Source organism: Zonotrichia albicollis, chromosome 5 (genome assembly GCF_047830755.1).
Source record: "Zonotrichia albicollis isolate bZonAlb1 chromosome 5, bZonAlb1.hap1, whole genome shotgun sequence".
In the NCBI taxonomy this organism is placed as follows: Eukaryota; Metazoa; Chordata; class Aves; order Passeriformes; family Passerellidae; genus Zonotrichia; species Zonotrichia albicollis.
In genome coordinates, this window is record NC_133823.1 from 68,784,567 (window position 1) to 68,804,998 (window position 20,432).

The following is a 20,432-nucleotide window of genomic DNA, read 5'->3' on the forward strand; positions in this document are numbered from 1 at the left end:
GATTCCAAAGCAGCTGCTGCTCACAGGGGTTAGGAAGTGAGAAAGTTTCTCATAAACCTAACTTACCCTTTTTGCTCAGAAAAGAGCTCATTTCTACTGCAGGTATTACTCTGCTATATATAATGCTCTCTCAATACAAAAAGAGCACAAAAGCCAGGCTGTAAAGGCTTTAAGATCCACAAAACTTGCTTTCCTTCTTAACAAATAACCTGTTTACAAAGATCTAATTACTCCAGTTATCTTGTTTGTAGACATTAAGTCAACAAATAGCACGGTGGATAAACTTTCTTGTGACTTGGGTAACCACTATGAACAACTCATCCTGAAAATTATACTCAGAGGAGCACTTGCGAAACTCCACAAGCCTAATGTGCTTGTAAGATTATTTGATGAACTACATAAAACACACACAGTCATATAAAAAAATCATTAGCAGGTCATGGATAATTCACAGATAGAAAAAGTTATTAAATCCCAAAGTGTTTATCTACAATGAATATGTGTGACCCATTCTACTCAGTACATATGTATTGCAAAAGCCAAGTATATTGTTTTTTTTCTGACATCACAGAGATATTTACATAAACCATTCCAACTAGATTGGAGTAAGAAATTACAGATTAGAGTAAGAAGAAAATGTCAGGTTAACAAGCTGCTTCTGTAAAATCCAGCAATCACAGTGATCCATAACCCAAAACCTGGAAAATCCCACAGATTTACTTTAAATATTTTCTTGAGTAAGCTATGGAACACAAAACCTGTGTGTTCTGTATTTATACTGGGAAAATGCCTTCAGTGTTTCAGAATAGCAGTTTGCAGGAGCTCATTAAATTATTATAGGGTTGTTTGGAATCCTGTTCCATTAGTTACTCCATGTGCAAATGCCTATTGATTTCAGTGGAACTCCAATTGCACTATCTGCTGTGAAGTCTTATTTATTTCTCATTTAAAAACCCCACCACTGTGTTTGCTCATTTCATTTTGTTATTGATTCAAATCATGGTGATATTAGAGCTAACATATCCAGACCAAATCTGTGAAATGAGAGAGCCTGCAAATCAGAATGCTAATGATAAAAATGCTCATTCACAAAGAGAAAACTTAACTATTTTTTTTAAGACTGCTAAGTATAAAGAAATCTAATCAATAAATGACACTTATTCTTTCTTAGCTCTAACATACCATATATAATCTTATTTCTCTTCACTATTTTTACAGAAACCTCCTTGCAATGTAAGATTAATTCTATTCAATAATTAAAATTACTTAGAAGCAAAATTGACTGCTTACAGGTACAAGCACTGATTATGTTAATTTAAATTATAAATGCTTTTTCTTCAGTGCAATCATGTATTTTTAAGTCTTTTAGACATCATGCTTCAAGCACTTTTGCTATATGAATGGATAACTTTTCTATAGCACTAAGTTTCCAATTTAATGTAAACCCTTTTATTCCTTTCTTTTTTGACTGAAAGCACTGATCTTGTATTCATTACCTAATCCTCTTTGCATACAATAGTTATAAAAATATCAGTAATTACCTGTTTTATCCATTTGATTGTTCAACATTTCACACAGAACAATTTTTTTTTTTCAATTTTAGCACAGCTTTTCATATTTTGCTTGGTTCCTGTGTTGCTGACACCCAAATCAGGAACCTCTGATGTAAACACATGCAGGGCTGATTCTGTAAAAATAATTAAAGCACCTGTGAGATAGCTGTGGCATAAAAGTACCTACTTGAGTGTCTAAATCTAGGCAAGAGCATATATATATATATATATATATAAAACAGTTGATTATTGATTATTTGTTTTGTAGTTATTTGAAAATTAAATATATATATGTATGACTACAGTGAGATGAGTTAAATCCAACTTGATATATTTTCCTATATATATAAGATATAGATAAGATACATATATTATAAGATATATAATATATGTAATATATATGTATAACTGTCATAAATATATATATATAAAAGACAGTTGATTACTGTTTATTTGTGCTTTGTAGTTACTTGAAAATTAAAAAAAGGGTTGTATTTGAGAATAGAACAGAGCAAATACACTGCTGACTTGCCTTAAAAGAGCCATTGCATTAAAGATAAAAAACAATGCTGATTCACAAGTCAAAAAACAACCAAAATCCAAACAAAAAAACCAAGCAACAAACAAAACAAAAAATCAAACAAACAGAACCAACAACCAAAACACCCCCCAAAAAATCCCAAAACACCCCCCAACAACCAAAACACCCCCCAAAAAAATTATTTTGGCCAAGTATTGCTGGAGAGAAAAACAGGTGAAAAGGCAAAAAAATCCAAATAAATAAGCCCAAGAACTCTACTAGACCACAGAGATGTGCAGTGCTAATTCAGAAAGTTGCCCTTCCAGGGAGGTGTTCATTAGTCCAAAAGTTTATGAGAGTTCTTGAACGTTTCAAAACTTTTTGTGCCAAGGGAAAAAGCATCATGTATAGTGCATATAAAGGATAGAAATATTGTCATTAGTCCAGCTGTTGTAACCTTTTCTATTTCATCTTCCAGAAGCAGTAAGTGCTTCACAAAAGATTCCAAATAGCATCTTTAAACTTTTCAGTGAAAAGCAGAATTGTGCTGTGTACTAAGCAGTTTTTGGTTTTTTTTCTGGAATGAGCTGGGGGTGCAAGCACACCAAATGTTTCCTAATTGTTTGCCAGGTGGATTTTAATTTGCCTGACAGTCACCTCTAAAGGAAAGTTTTTGCACTTTCCATTTCCAGGCAGAAATAGTTCACAAAGGTCACCCTTCCCCTAAAATGGAAATGTCAGGCAAATTACCATCCGGGCTGCAAGCTCTGCCTCTAAAGGATGCTCAGTGGGATCTGCAGCTCCAGAGTTTTGGGCTTTCCATTGTTCATTCTCCTGAGGAAAACCACTGTGGAGCTCATTTGTTCCAGAGCCTGCAGAGGCAGAGCTGCAGCACAAGGAACTCTCACAAGGCATGGCCACCAAACCTGTTGCTCTTTTGTTCCCAGAACAGCATCTCCCAGAGCACAAAGGCAAATAACTGACAGGCTGGTGCCAGGTCGTTTCCTCGCTGCAGAAATGGCTGACTGAAGGTGGCAAAATCAAAGTTCTGCTTCAAACTGGGATCATCCAATACATCCTCCACAGCCAATTTTTCAGGAATGATAGAGAAAATGCAAAAAAAAAAAAAAAAAAAAAATCACAGCACCTGCAAACAGCTTAGGAAGCTGAAAAGAAGTCTGTGGCTGAGTGTTTAAAATAAGAATGCGTAGGTGAAGATTCAGTTAGTAGTTTACACATGTTTTGTTATTAAAAAAAATTTTTGGAATACATATATTATATATATCATAAATATATATAAAATAATACATTCTAAATATATAAATATATAAATATATAAATATATATATATGCAAAAACATACACATATACACATATATACACATATACACATATATACATATAAAAAAAATAACTATAAAATTATGCTTATATATAAATATATATGCAAATATAGAAATATTTATAAATATTTATACATAAATATATAGCTATATGAATATATAAATATACAAATATACAAATACATTTATATAACTATATAAATATATAGCTATATGGATATATAAATATACAAATATATAAATAAATTTATATATAAATATATATAAATATATAAATATATATTTATATAAATTTATAAATATACAAATATGTGTGATTGCATAAAATATATTTTTTAAATATAATAATATTTTTACCAACCCAATTAATTAGCACACATCTTGAAATTAAAATTATTACCAACATGGATGTATTTTACTGAAGAGACCATTATGCATCTTCCATCACATACTAAAAATTTGTATAAAACCAGGCTAAAATCTATATTTCCATAGGAACTCAGGTGAAACTATACCAGTTTTCCTACTTTTTATATCTCTTTAGCCTATAGAAATGAGACTTGGGTTAGGGATTTCTGCAAAGTTATCATTACATAACTTAAGTACATAACTTATGTGGATACAGAGACTTGAAAACCTGCCCTGCCTCATTTTGCATGTCATAAGGGGTTTAGCCACCAGTGTCACCTGCACTAGGGGAGATGAATAAACAGAGTGCAAACTTCAAAGTACTCCTGTGCAGCATCTTCTCTTCAAGTGAACAATAACAAAAATCCACTTTGAAATAAGAAGGAGGCATATTTGCTCAAAATTCTGGGTTGGAGGCTTTTATAAGGAGTGGACTCTAGACAGGTCATTAGCAACTAAAAATTATCACTATTCCTGCCCTTTAGGAGCATGTCCACAGGCAGGAACTGCAGGGCTCCGTAGCTGCACTTTCAGGAGCTCAGAGGCTGCCAGCAGTGCCTATTTCATGTTCCCAAATGCATTTATGGTTGGTATTTATGACTAAAGAATAAATAAAATAAAATAAAACTACTCTTTTCTTTGCTGGCATTTCTAAATGTTATAGAAAAAACCTACAGTAGGAAATATTTCTTAGCTGAATCTGGCCTAATTCTGTCTGTTCACCAGACAGATCAAAAAAGGCTATTTGTGCATTTAAATGTGGTATTGATGCTATCAGGTAGTTTTCACATAATTAGGTTACACACAGCTGTACTGAGTGACAAAGAAAATTTGCTTATACACAGATTATTCTGATTTGCCCCTCAAAATACCCTCTTGTACTTGAAGAGGGTAATTTGGTAAAGTTCTTTATTTTATTGCACAATTTCCAGGTGCACCACAACTTTCTTTTAAGTGGTGTGGTTAATGTTGTCTGGTGGGTTCTTTCTCAAATCACCTGAATCTAATATCTGTCTTTGTAGGCAGAATTTGGTATTCCACCACACTGTCCACATCTGTCAAACCTATGAGCAGTTCTTTGGACTTACAAAACTCTGGGAGGGAAACAAAATTTTTACATTAGAGATGGAGAGCAAGGGCAGAGGCAAAGGGAGATGACCAACCCCATCCCACAAAGGATATCTGTGCCTTGACTGAAAACTGACCCTGGATTTTTTTTACCTTCAAGACAAGTAGCCTAGCCTCCAGATCATCCTCCCAAGTGCAAAGATAATTGCAGATTAATTAAAAACTATTACACATGCAAGACTTCCATATGTGCTTATCACTGAGATTAGTAAATTCAGAATGTTGTGTGTCACTCTTATCTTCCAAGAAAAGGGGTTTAGATTTATTACCTCATCCCATCTACAGACAACTTTTCCATTATCATTTTAGTGACCTTTAACAAGTGGAGGATAGATGGGAGAAAGAGTGTGTTAACATTAAAAAAGGGTTTTTGAGGCTCTAGAAAAACATTGACCAAGTACTCATGTTCTCTTGAAAAGGTTTCTTCCCTTTCTTTTATTCCTTGGCACTTCAGCAGTTAATAAATTAGCACTTTTCCATTGCAATAAATTTATGCCACATGGTCTGAATAATTTAATTATTTCCAGCGTAAGTTAAATAGTCACATTTATATGTAGCTCTTGCCAAAAAGTATGAATATTTTCAGTTCAATTCTACTCCAGCAAAATCAAGCAGAAGCCTCTTGAATCTGAATAAGAATCTGAAGCCACATAAACTATTAAAATACAAAAAAGTCCAAACTAAATCTTGCAAAGTAAATGCTAAGATAAATCTCAAAAATTCAGATCATGTCTATATTTCACTGATATAAAATGAACCGTGCAGCCTCAGAGCACCACTGATTAAAAAGTACTTAAGATAGATGTTCTTAAAGATGAAAAAAATTTAAAAATGTCTTCTAAAACTTTGGTCTTGAATGCGTAGATTGTGTGAAAGATATTCAAGCATGACAATGGTCAAGTAGTAAACTAAAATTATAAATCAATAAGGAATCCAGTCAAAGATATTTTACCATGAAAAAAAATGTTTCATAAGGTGTCTTAACACTTCCTTTGTAGTCTCTTGATCACCCAGTTCCCAGCATAGTAATTTAGAGGTTTCAATCAACAGATTAATCCCCAACCACAGTTTTAACATTTGGGGGAACTAATTCAGATTATTAGAGATGTTCACATGTAGTTTTTAAGTCCTGATGTTTTTCTTCAGGAGTTAGCACAGTCTAGGAGCAATTACTGAATGTGTTTAAATACTGTCCATGTTTTACAAAAATATTTTCTCTCTTAAAAAACAAGAACTGCAAGAAAATGTCAAATTACAGAAGGAATCCTACTTCACTGTTAGCTATGGAAAAAGTGGTTTTTGCTCTTGTTGCATTCTGGTTTTAATGTGCCTGTAAGGAAATATAATGTAATTGAATAGAAAACAAAAGTCATGGTGCAACCAAAAACAAGCTTACTTAGAATGACTTGAAATTTCCATCAAGTCTCATTAATGAATACCCTCAGCAAAACTTATGAACATTTCATTTTAAAATATTTATTGAATTATTTATTATTTATTGAAATTGTTGAAATATTTATTTAATTATTAATTAATTTGAAAATAAATAATTTTTAAAGGTGGATTTTTAAAGATCCCTTCAGCTCTCCACATTCCTTCTCTAATGGTCATGCTTTAAGTTAGTCCATCAATGTCATAACACTGTTTGGAGAATGGATGCAGGGCTGGGACCGTTAGCACTGCACATGGAAAGAACTTTGATTTAATTAACAATACTATCTCCATGGAGAAATTTTAAAGGCTATAATCATTCTATTCTAATAAATTGGATTTGGGTTTTTTGTTTGGACAGAGTGGTGAATGATGTTCAGGTTTAATTCTTAGAAGTGGCAGGACACGAAATAGAGATAGGTTGCAGAACGTCAAGAAGTTTAAAACACTTAAAAAATAAATTATTACTTCGTTTTAATGGAAATGAACCGGGAGCACTGGTCTGAAAACTAGTCCATGAAACTCTACTGCTTCCTATTCTTTGTTGTTATTTCACCTGCTGGGATGAAAATTCAGTTTCAACAGCAATACTAAAAACAACCAGGTCTGTACTTCCATCTTGAGTGCACAAGACATTCCTTGTTTATTTTGCCCTGGCAGTTAATTCAGAGAAAAGGGTGAGTTAAGGTAATTTACTCACATGAAGCAATGTTCAAAAGAGACCAAGACACTCTGAATATGTGTTGACACTGGCAAGTGAATCTTATTCAGCTTCATTGGTTTCCATACATCTCAACTTGTTTTTCATTTTGAGCACTCCACTAAGCATCTTTAAAATAATAGCTAAATATATTTGTTTAAAAAAAAATCGTTCTGGCTAGCACATGAAGCATAGAGTTGAGCTTGGACCGTGAAATAGAGAGAAGATAATGCTCACTTCAATCCTCCCTAAATGCAGTTAAACAGCAGCTCTGGCAGAACTGCTTTCCAATATTTCATTAAGGTACAGAACGTAGCATTAAACAGGCCCATGATGGAATTTATCCCCTGCTTTTTATAGCACCTTCTGCCTTGGTGTGTCAGAGGCAGTGACCACACGTGAGAGAAGCAGAGGTAACAGTGCTTGCTCTTATTTTAATCCAGAAATCTTGTATTTCAATGTCCAATCACCAAGAGTTGTTTGTTTCATACCAAAAAAAAAAGTTGCAGAAAAATAAGTTTCTGAAGTAGAAATACACCAATCAGTGCCAAAAAGGGAGGGCTGAAGATGCTAAACAGAACAGGGGACATGAGAAAAGGGCAAGAACTATTCCTAAATTCTTTAGCAACAGCTGATAGGAGATTCCGAAGTATTGATTTTATCTTTTATTTATTTCCTAGACTATGTGAGCAAGTAAATAAACAGCAGGACCACATCAAAACCAAACTATTCAAACAGAGAAGAGAAAGATCAAAGTAATCATGAATGTGTTTTATCTTTGTTTCCTGCTGGTAAATATTGTTAAGTGAAGACATAATAGGAATCCATGAAAGCAGAACAAGAGTTATGCAGTTTGTCCTAGAAGCCAATACATAAAAAATAATTACAGCCTCAACGCACCAGCTTAAGTTTAAAGAAAAAAAAAACCTGCTATTATTACACACAGAAAATTAATACAAAAAAGAAGCTACTCTAGAGTATTTTAGAACACTTCAGGTTGCATCTTCTGTGCGAGGCTTGTCTAGCTTTGCTGTGGTTTATTTGCTTGCTTGTTGAAAGAAAAAGCTGTCACCACCACTAAGCAAAGATGATTAGATGCATTTTGTTAAAGAGAACAACATTTCCTCTTGCATAAAAACATTCTTTGAATCGAGTAGTCCCATGAATAATTGCAAAAGCGTGCTGAGGCAGTACTTGATTCAATAAGACTTGGGGATATGTAACCTGTGATTCAGTACAAGCAAATTTTGAACAATTCTCCACATGGTGACCACTTTCCAGTTGTGTATAAGTGCATATATGAACTACATATATACACACAGTGTAAAGGGCAGGGGTCCTGTGGAAGGGAGAAACTATGTCAAGTGCCAATTAAAACCTTTCCAGCTATGGATTCATTGAGGAGTTGAATGAAATTTCCACAGATTTCCGGCATTCTGACATTTGAAAACAGGATTTTTTATTTTTCTTAATATGTGTCTCTGGGGTGCAAAATTCATACATCTATATTTACACATCTATATTCACACAAAGCCTACTGATTGACAGAATTGCTTTTCAATGTTCTTTTATATGCAGGAAATGCTTTCCCTTCGGTTATGTTGTTTTTTAAAGATGTGCATGGAACATACACGCACTTGAATTTTGTTACATGATTTTAAATAATCACAATAACTCAGCTTGATTTGCATCTTATCTTTTCAGTTCTTTTTTTCCCTGCATAGTGAAGTTGACTTCGTTAACAAGTCAGATGATATCTGCTTCCCACAAGAAAAAAGGGACACACAAGTCACAAAATCTACAAATTATCTGCACAAAACCCCAAGTGATGTGCAAAGATCTGCCTTGGATTTTGGTACTGAGATGAATTTCACTCTGAGAGGAAACATTGCTGTGAGCAGTGACAAGTCGACAGATAACTATCAAAACAATTTCATATAAAGGATATTAAATCCTTATTTTATTTACAGTCCTTCTGAAATTTCTACATTTGAACTCACTTGTATGTATAGACTTCCCCTTAAATCATTGCAGAGTTTTTTCACAGGTCTTGCTTGACGAATTTACCTCCCCTGAAGCCTTGCTTCATCCCTCAGGAGTACAGCAGGAGCTCATAAAAGCATATTGCAAACTTTTAAAACTATTATTTAGATTCTTTGTAAGGAAAGCCTAGGTTATAGGACACCTGATGATTAGGAAGCCTTTGGGGGCATTCTGATTCTAGACTGGGTCCTGTAAAGATTTGTGTTTCACTCCCAGGGAATGCAATAAGCCAGAAACATCAGAGTATACAAGGAAGCAGCATCTTGCCAACCAGCATCAACACAAAACACAAAATTAAAAGTAGCTTTCAGTACACAAAGGAGATAAGAGCTGTCTGGGTCTCACACTCTCACACTTCCAACATTCATAAATATTTGCTTTTACTTCCGTGCTGTGGTCAAGAAAAAACTCAGGTTGCTACAGAAATGTCACTAAGAAGTACATCTGAGGATACACATTTGAAATCTATATAGAAAGGTACAATTGATTCAGCTGACCTTTCCATGTTACTGTAAACACAGATATTCTAATGGTTAATGCAGGAAGATACTGCATGTGTCACACCATACTTCCACTTGCTTCAGCCTTCCACTGTACTTTTGTTTACAAGTACCCAAATGTCAACACAAAAAAAAAAAAAATAGGCACTCAGAAACTTTGATTATAAATGAAACCTATGAAATTTTTCATTTGCTTTCATCTAAAGAGCAAGATTAAACTGAAACTCCTCAGTGTCGCAGACATCTTTTTATGAAAATCCTTTTCTTGGGATTTTTTTCCTCCTGAGAAGCTGGAGGCCTCAGGAACAAAATGCAAACATTGATTATCTGCTGCTGTGGAATGCAACAGGTGCATCTGTGATTGGCCCATGTTGGACGTTTGTAATTAGTGGCCAATCACAGCCCAGCTGGCTCAGACAGAGAGTCTGGGACAGCTGCCTTTGTTATTCATTCTTTTCTATTCTTAGCCAGCCTTCTGATGATAACTTTTTCTTCTATTCTTTTAGTATAGTTTTAATGTAATATATATCATAAAATAATAAATCAAGCCTTCTGAAACATGGACTCAACATTCTCGTCTCTTCCCTCATCTGAAAACCCCTGTGAACACCATCACAAGTAAGAGTAATGGGCCTGTAATCTGCTTTAATGGGCCAAGAAAGGCCTTAGGAAATAACTAAATCTGCACTCTTAGGAGATGCCTACACCAAAAAATGCAGAACAACTTACAGGCAGCAGCTGCCCCAACTCTAAAGGAGCTCCCACAGATCCATGAATCCTTCTGGAGTGTAATTTACCTTGTCCTGGTGTACTCCCAATGAAGAAATGGTGAGCCCTGTTAAGGAAAATGGTGTTCAGCGTGCCAGGGGCACGTACTTTCCTTGTGTTCATGAAATGCCACAAATGTGTTTCCACCAAGACATTGCCTCTCCATTAGCTGCCCTATTGGATGTCAAAACTCACCCTGACTATGGTGTGCAGAAAGCAAGACATTATTGAGGCATTACTGAGAAATAAATTCCAGTCCCCTACTAGTCGTAAAATGCCTCTTGTTTGATATAGGAATCAGTGCTCAGGAGCACACACATTTCAGAGGCACTGACACTGAAACATTATTGATCCACCAACACACTTCTGTTTATGGCTGTGGGCATGTTCTAGGGGGCTTGTGGGGAAGCATTTTCTGTGTAAATGAATTGCTGCTTCTTCAGCTGTCAAATGTATAAAGCACACAAAACAGCTAGAAACCATCCAATAATAGCATATCATCTCATAAACCTGACCTTTATTAGAAATTACTCAGGAAAGCATTACAGTGGGTGTAGAGCAATTTAAATGGTGACTTCTTTTGGATTGAAAAATAGAGATTTGCCACCTTTAGAACATGTAGATAATAAAAAAGCTTTCAGTCCTGAAATGTGCCTTAGATAATTCAAATGCATATAAATTTCACAATAACAAATTAAAGCACAAACACTTGGGGAATAAGTTTTATAGTTTGAGTAGATGGAGAGGTATTATGTGCAAGGTGGGAAAGAAGAGGTTGCCAGCTTTAACCCACCTTCAAATTCTCAGAGTTTTAAGGCTGGTCTTGACCCAGTACAGGATCTGCTTTATGCTATAATGTGTTCCCTTTGTGTTATTGTGAAGAATATCTGGAAAGCAGCAGGCAAACCAATAAAAGGCAACAAGACAATGGTCAGATCAACCTTTTCCAAGAGAACTGTCTGATGGAATATCCAGTCCTCAAAGAGATTTCTGTTTTGTTTCCTGCACTGAAGAAGTACAGAAAATGCAGGGTCAAGCATGAAATCCAGCACCTGCTGCTGCACTCACACTTGGGAGATCAGAATAAGCCTCCTCAGTTTTGGCCACAGCTTTTTCACTGGGTCACACAATTATTTCAGTAAAATAATGCAAGGTCTGATCCTCCTTTCAAATAACTCAGCAGCAACATCATTATTTTACCATGTGGAACAACCAAAGTTTTAGGCGTTATTTGTCTCCATTATTTCTCTCCATTAATGCACCTCCAGGGCCATGTTCATCAAGGAAGGGTTCCCATGGGGCTCTTCATGAATACTTCAGTGACTCACATAACATTTTTCCATAATCTTAGTTTTGTAACTTCAAAATCCTTCAATGGTACTTTTTCTACCTGCATCCATCCTGAGTGCCCACACAATTGAGAGACACATAAGAAATTTAATGTTTGCCATGTACTGTTCACTCTGTGGTGTCAAGGACATCAACAGAGCACATTATCATCTATTTAGGGCTGGTTGGTAGTTATTGCTTCACTGGAAGATGCAAAATTCTGCTCATTGAAACAACTGCAGCAATCTCAGAGTGGAAAGTGAACAATTTCAGAAGGGAAGAATTTCAAAATGTGTCTGAGAGGCAAGGCAGAAGTGAAATTACAGACTCAAAATTACACCAGATTATTCTTCCCTCTGTATAAGGTATGGTCAGTTGGGTTTTAGACACTACAGCTTGAAACATATGAAATTCATCTTTTTAGTAAAGAGCAAGAGTGAGAAATGTTCCAAGATCAAGGAAAACCAGACTGCTGCCTAAAATTGGCTACAGTTTTTGTGGACCTGCCCCAGTCCAGTGTCCAAGGGATCCTCATGGAGCTGCAGTTTATAAAATAAATGATTTTATACTGCACAAGGTTAAAACCATGCCAGAGCTCATGCTTTATAAACCATGCTCTCTTTCAAGCACAGTTGGCGCCAAATACCAGATCTTATTAACTGCTATATTGTCATCTGTAGAAAAAATTTGTTAAGATTGTTGCAAAGGTTCTCTTGAAATTAATGAATTAAAATTGCTTTCACGCTCTGAGACTAGAATGAATAGATTCATGTTACTAAGGAGATTCATTTATCAGCAATTTCCTAGATAGCAAAATAGCAGCAACAGCAACAACAACAACAATCTCTAAATCCATTGTTAATAAGGTTCTTTTCTCTAATAATATTTATGGGACATGCTATAAACATAACTATATTGTTACTTAGATGATCTACATAACTCATTCTTGTCCTTGCTGCTTATCAATCTTTGATATATCTAAAAGAGATGTCAGTAAACATTTACACCACACCTTTTTATCCCATGTTCTGTTTTTATGATAAATGTAAGTTGCACCTTAAAGCAGTCGTAATTTCAGTACATGAGCTTTTTAATACTGAATTAAACTTTTGCTGCTATCTTCTAGTAAAAGCAAACTGCAAGACCCTAAAACAGTGGCAGACCATAAAAAAAAACTCAAACATTCCTTAGGCAAATGTATAAGTATGTAATGGAGATCAAAGCTGAATATATAAATCCAGGATGGGAAAGAGAACAAAATTCTCTCAAAGTGTCTAAAACCACTGACAGACAATCCATCTACCTAATGTTAGACTGTCAACTAAAAGATAAGGAAAGCATAGAAATGGGAAAATAATCATATACTAAAGGGGAGAAAAAAATTAAGCCAAAATTCTCCTGGACAAAACCCCTCATGTACAACACTCATAATATGGCCAAGATTATTTATGCAGCCCTCAATCAATGTGTGTGTAAGAAAGTATGAACAAGAACAAACATAAAAAGATAAAATATCATAGAATCATAAAATATTGGAAGTTGGAAAGGACCCATCAGTTTTTGGGAATTCTTTAAAACAGACTCATCTGCCTACAAGTCTGTCTTTTAAAATTGCATTTTAAAAGTCAGTGAAAGCAGTTGTTCTGCAAATTAGAGTAAGATATAAAAAGTGAATCCATGTTTATCATGCAAAATACTTTTAGGTAATTTGATAAAGAGAAGCAGTGAAAAGCAATTCCATTTAAAATGAGAGTAAATAATAGAACAGAGAAGCTATGGAACAAGAAGGAATATAAATTTTAAAAAAATTACTGGATCTAATTTGAAATTATTGGTAATTAAAAATGTTTTTTAGAATACTAAGCAGATGTTTAACCTTCAGTTGAAAAAATTAAATATTAGATCACAAAATTTCAGTTATTGGCAAAATATTGCAAATTCAAGGTAAAATAAAGGGGCTCCGTTGCCTGTGTGAATTTTGGTGGAAAATGTCTTGTACAAATTTTGTTATATAAAACCAGTTCAGGCACTGACCCTGCAAAAAGTCACTTCTAATTTTGTGAGCTTTGGGAGGTTGACTTTCACCTCTGGATCATTTTGGCTCCATCGAAAGCTGCCCAAAAACTTGACATTAAGAGTGCTATGTTTTCTGACTAAGTCTTAAAATAATCAGCATTTAATTAAAATTTAAATTTAATTAAAATTTGAACAGTTACAAAATAAAGCTATAGGGCACTTGGAGAATTAAAATTTTCCAAACTGGAACATATTAATTCTATTAATATTAATAGAATTAGTATTACTATTTCAGTTATTACATTATATTATTATTTCATTAGTACTATATTATATTATTAATAATATAAATTAATAAATAATAAATAATATAATAATATAATAATATAATAATATAATAATAAAACACTTGTACTATATTATACATCATTATATTATATATAATTATATTATATATCAATATAATATAACATAATAAATATAATAAATATAATATGATATAATATGATATAATATAGCATAATATAATATAATATAACATTTACATTACATTATATTATATTACATTATATTATTAATATTAAAATAATATCCACCGGATATTATTTTAATATTCATAATATAATGTAATTTAATATAGCATAACATAATATAATATATTGGATAAATATTATATATATTATATTTAAATCTAATTGATATATTATATATTATAATATATATATATTAATAGAGAGAGCTTTGTGAAAACAGAGATTTCATGACATTTCAGAGACACTTGTTAGTGAAACATAAATTAAGAGGCAGCTGTAACCAGTAGGTTTTGGACTGTTGCACCAAAGAGAGAAAGGGCGAGGAGACAAAAAGAAGAAGAAAAGCTGCTCATTCCTCAGATAAAAAATGGGGGAAGATGTGAGCAGACAGCATAAAAGTGGAAGGAGGCATGCCAGGAAGATACAACAACATAAATGCCTGCATTTTGAGGAGAGGGAATTGTACAAAATGTGGCTGGCAAGAAGGTATTTACAGGTTGGAACTTGAGTCCAGCCCAAGTTGAGCTGGGAGATGAGGAATAGAAAGCCATGAAGCAGAAAGACCTTGGCAGAATTGGGCACTAGCAGAACTGGAGACAAAGAAAAAGCTCTCTGCTGAGGTGCCTGGTACTATCACGAACAACAAATATATATATATATATATATATATATATATATATATATATATAAAAAAATATATATATATATATTTCAGCTTGTCTTTCTTATTTGACAGTAAGCTACTCAAATCCAGGAGTAAAGACAGGCAAAGCAGGCTGTTCTGTGCTATCTGCAAGACTGTATAATGTATCCATAAACCTGTAAGTAAACCTGATGCAGCAAACTGCTTGCAATACTCACTAGAATTAAATTCTATTTAGCCTCCCAAGATAGGATTAATAATGGCAAATTAATTTATGGTCCCTCTAAACCAGTAGGCAGAGACATGCCCCCAGTATGGTCATGATAATGTCTGGCTCACTTGTCTCCAGAGCAATAAATTTAGATGAGGTATTCTCCATGCAAATTGAAAAGAAATATCTGATCCAAGAGAAAGTGATGCTGTGTGAAACAATTTGCAGGGCTGTGTCAGGCTATCCTGAGTAATGCTCCTATAAATTAGGGGGATATCAAATCCACCTGAGCCAAAAGCAAAGTCTCTTTTTGATCTACACCATAAGATACAAGATTATGTAAGTGACAGGATGGGTAATGAGTGCTGTAATTGCCCACACTTATTTTGTATTGAAATTACAGTGAGGGGTAAGATTAAAATAGTGCAGTCACTTCAGAATTTGGTTGTGGGGTTTTTTTTATTTTTTACATACAAGAATGAATCCTTATAAATAAAGTAACAACAGATGAGTTCTAGAAAACTCAAAGGATGAGGATTGTAGATCATGCAAAGCCTCAGCTTCCTGTCTGAGTTTGCTGGTTACTCCAACCAGAGTAAAAGCATTGCTGGCCAAAGCACTTCAGACAGTTCTACTTTCAATGCAACCCAAAAAATTCTGGCACACCCATCACCTTTCTGTCCATCTTTAATATGTTAGGCAAGCTTCCCAGATCTTCAAACCTAAAAAAACCCCTTAAATTTGCTGTTTCAGCCCTGCAGAGTTACTCTTGTCCCACTAATGACTGAGAGGAAAGTTACCAAAACAAAGTCTCTGTACCATTCTATTCCCTGAAGTTATTTAGATGAGGCTGAAGGACACTAACAGGTACCAGCTGGCTACAGCCCCTAGAGGAATATATCAAATAAGCACAGCCAAAATGCTCTATCACACCCCTCTTACACTCCTGCCTGAGGGGTGAGGACAGAGAGCTGCTCACCACCTGAGAGATCACCTTTGCTGCATTTTCTTAAATTCTAGGCATGATCCACACATTTATTAAAGTCCTGTTGCATTGTCTGAGTGCTTTTCCTTGCTAGATTAAATCTGAATTAACATGAAATGATAGAAAACCAACACGTAGCCCAGTAAGGTTCAATACATGCAAATGCATAGAAATCAGCTGTGTCCACCTGAACAAGGAGCACAGTGGAGAACTTGATTTTACACATACAAAACTCTCCCAACAATAAACAAACAACACAAAAATGTGAAGTTTACAATTGTAAACTTCATTGTATGTGAAGTTCATTGGCTAATTAGCATCATTTTCATCAAATACCTTTATACCTTCTGTGGATCTCCTGGGTTACCCCCACCTACCATTATAAGCACAGCTCCCTGATCCAAGGTGGAAGAATTAGGCTGTAATTTTCCAGAAATGAAAATTTGAGCAAGTGCACATGAAGCTTCCAGCCCTAAAAGCCAGTTTCAAAGAAGCACTGAGAAGCAGCCATGGATTCAGAGACTGAGAAGCCTCTCCAGTCAGAGTTGCACAGATAAAGCCCCTTCAGAGCAAAACAGTGCATTTCCTCTTTAAGACTAAGCTTATCAGCATTTCAGATGTGGGGAACAGGTATCAGTTATACTTGGGCAGCAAGACAAAATTATTTGAGTTATCCCAAAACATTATATTTGATTTGGAATCTCTTGGATTCCAACAAGAACTGAAAAAAGAGAAAAAAAAAAAAACCAACCAGATTTTTTAATGTCAAATGTGCCAACTGTTTCCTGCAATAATAAAAACATGTAGTCCTTATATTTATGAGTTGATTGTAAGCCCACTGGCATACTGTCTGCCTTGTGTTTTCTGTGTTCTCAAGCTGCAAAACCAAGCTCAAGACTAAAGGCATTACACTTTAAATGTCACCAAAAGTCACTAAATAAATGTAATTCCAAACTATTTCATATGCTACTGCTTCACGTGTCATTATGTAAGTGCATTTCAGTAAGGTCAGAATACAAAAATCCCATAACATTGAGAATATGAGCAACATTTCAAATGTACAAATGGTTGTAGAGAGTCAGCCCAAAGCTCCTCAGACCCTTCACCAGTGGCAGAGCCAAAAAGAACAAAACAAAAATAAAGAAAATACATTTGCTGTTTCCTTCAGTGCTTGAGCACCTTCAAACAGGTGAGGCAGGTTCCTCAAATGAAATGTTTCAATGGATTTTGTAATGCTGAAAGGATTTTTCTTCCTGGAAGGTTTTTCTCGTTGAATCAGCATAGTTTTAACACACACCCTTGTCTATGGCAACTTATTGCACAGCCTATTGTTCTTTCACAACTTTCATTGTCTGTCCGTATTATTTTAGTACACTTTGGACAGATAGCTAGACTCAAAGGGGTTCTAATCAATCACAAAAAGGTAAATCAGCGAGGCATTTCAGCTTAGAAGTATGGAAACATTTCCAACTCAGTCATGTGCCTGTTCTGTCAATTTTATGGTCAATAATTTTGCTAGTGTAAAACTGAAATTGTTAATTTATATGCATAGCACCAGAACAGTTTGTACCTCTGGACATACATCCTTCAAAATATACACTAAAAAAAAAAAAGTCATTAGTCTTAAAAAAAAAATCTCAAATCAAATGCAACACTGGACATTTAATTAATAAATTATCTTTATATCTTTATATTTTTTAGCCCAAAGTAAATAGGCATCTGCAGTTTTGCAGCTGGAATGCTGTAACATCCTAGAGCACTACAAGTCAGAAACTGAAACAGTCATTAGCTTGCCTTAAATGGAAAGGTCTGCCTTTGCCCCAGCTGAAAGATGAGCAAAAAAGGAAAAAAAATTTGACAGAGCCCACAATGAATGGGGGTTTCATCAAATCCCTTTGTTTGACCCATTTTTCATCTATAAAGGTCCCTTAGGATGTCATATAAAATATAAAAGGCTTTAATAAAAGATTGCAGCCTTTAGCTATAAGCTGAATGACAGTAAAATGTACACGGGTTTTAATGCAAAGGTATTAATATATATTTTGATTCTTTTAAACTCACAGATTTTAAGATAGTGGAATATGCAAAATGAAAATAAGTTCATGGTCTATGCTATTACTATCATACATATCTATTATTAAAGGGATCACAGTGTTCCTGTGTATAAAAAAATTAAATGCCATCAATGGAAGCTGCAGCAAATTAAAGCCATTTAGAAAAATAGAAATATGAAATTTAACACGTGTTGGAAAGGGGCCCCACTAATTTCATTGTACACAAGCAGTCTTGTGAGCCAGTGGCTCAGAAAATCTAAAAAATATTCATATGGGATTGATCCTTTTATAATTTTTTTTAACCTGGGAAAACACCAGAAGAAGAAATACAGCAGAGCTGGTATTCAAAAGTCACCAGCATTTTACATTTAATAACAGATGTCCAATTACAGCCAAATCAATTACTCTAGCTCAGCATTAGGCTTTAACATATTCAGGTCTAACTTACATTAGGCTGTCAAGCATATCTCTGAAGTGTTTTGCAGCTGCATGGCACTAATATTGTACCAAGATGTTTACAAGCACTGAGGAAATTCATATTCATAGCGCTGGAATTCTGGATTTAGATTGGTGTCATGTACAATTTAGCTGAAGGAAATGTGCACTGTTTGTCCGGATAGGATGTGGATGTGCAATCCTCTCTTTTTTTCCACCACTGGTGATAACGTTTGCCTCTTCATGCTGACAAGGAGGTTACACTGCTGCCTCTTTTCAGGACATTCCAAACCTTTACAGATTGTTTTGTTTGCATTTAGCATTTCCTGAAAGTAGGCACTTTCTAAAAAGAAAAAATCCACCTTGGTCTACTTTGGAAGTCAACAAAAATCCAATTACAGCATTAAAATTAAGAACTGCAGGTATTAAATTTGCCCCAAGAATATGTGAAAATGGTCGTTTTTTGCTGGCACCTAATGCATTAGCCCAGTCACACAAATGCAGCACCACTACAAGGGCTCCTACCAAGTAATTAGTTACCATTATGCATCTTCTTTTTATAAAAAACCTCAGCTCTTTCAGAGCTTTGCACATCTGACTTTGTCATAGCACTTGTCCCAAAATGATTGAACTTGAAATATATATATATACACACACATATAGGAGAAATCAGAAATGTTACAGATACACTGCAAGCCTAGAACTGTCAGTTCAGAATTTGAATTTTTTACTTATTTGAGGCAAGATGAAAGCAGTGTCTTTCATTCTGTCTCCACAACATCAGAAGCAACAGCATGTCCCTGAAGACAGTGACAGCACAGGGCATCATCCCTGAGGATTCAACAGATTGGTTGCAGCTCTTACACTGGGAACATTTCATATAAAAGTAAATTTATAAAAATAACCGCATTTGTAATCTGAAAAAGAACTAGAGGGGTTTTTAAATGTGTTTTTGTCTTTTTAATGTGTTTTTTGTGTTTGTAATAGTCTTGAGTCCTAGGAAAAACAAACTGACGGCATCCCATTGATGAAATCATCAACATAACTTATATTTTTACCTGAAGTTCAGAAGTTATTTGATTCCAAGTTGACATTCCAGTATGTTCTATGAGACCTCTTTATGGACCTAAATTTCCAGAAAACAAAGAAAAGCATGTTACTGGCACAGCCAAATTAACCTGTAGGTATCCAGAAAAAAAAATATAAAAGGCTTTAGGGAAGTCTCAGCTATTCTTTCATATTTTCTACATTAACTTTCACAATTACTTGTTATTTTGTGCAGTATTTTCCCACCTCTCACTGTGTTTGAAAATGTTTTAGACAGCTCTGATCTCAAGCATATAACAGGATCCAAAAGTCAAAGCACAGTATCAAGAAGTATGAGTAACACCCTCATTCACATGTTCTCATTGGAAGGAAATTCCATTGCCAAAACTGGACTGTCTGATAAAATGTGGACATGCCTTGTGTGATTAACTCCATAAACGGTAATTTTTGCTCCTTTCAGGGAACAAAAATCAGCAAAAGTAATAACGACAAAAAGAGGATTTTCATTGACATAATTTGCACAAAACTTTGCCTGTACACCAAAAAGAGCCTCCCACTGTGAATTTTATATTGATGCTCCTTTGAGAGTTGCCAGGTTTAACTCTACACTCAGCATGAACAAATCTAAGCATCTATTTTCCACCTTGCTGCCCTAATTAATTTTTCAGTCTCTATAAATAACATTCACATCTCATCTGTAACTCAAACCACAGACCCAGGTACTGCCTTCAATGCAAACCTTGCGCAAGCCCTCAAAACACTAAGATATTCTTACCTCACTTCAT

At 34.7% G+C, this 20,432-nt stretch overlaps 1 long non-coding RNA gene across 1 annotated transcript in view; it reads right to left on the reverse strand.

Annotated features, from left to right (window-relative positions):
* LOC102062417 (uncharacterized) overlaps positions 1-19,726 on the reverse strand; it is an 85,807-nt gene extending 66,081 nt beyond the window's left edge. The window contains exon 1 of the long non-coding RNA XR_012580299.1: positions 19,659-19,726. This is a non-coding gene — a long non-coding RNA (uncharacterized LOC102062417). The remainder of the gene's footprint in view (positions 1-19,658) is intronic.
* Between the last annotated feature and the right edge of the window lie 706 nt (positions 19,727-20,432).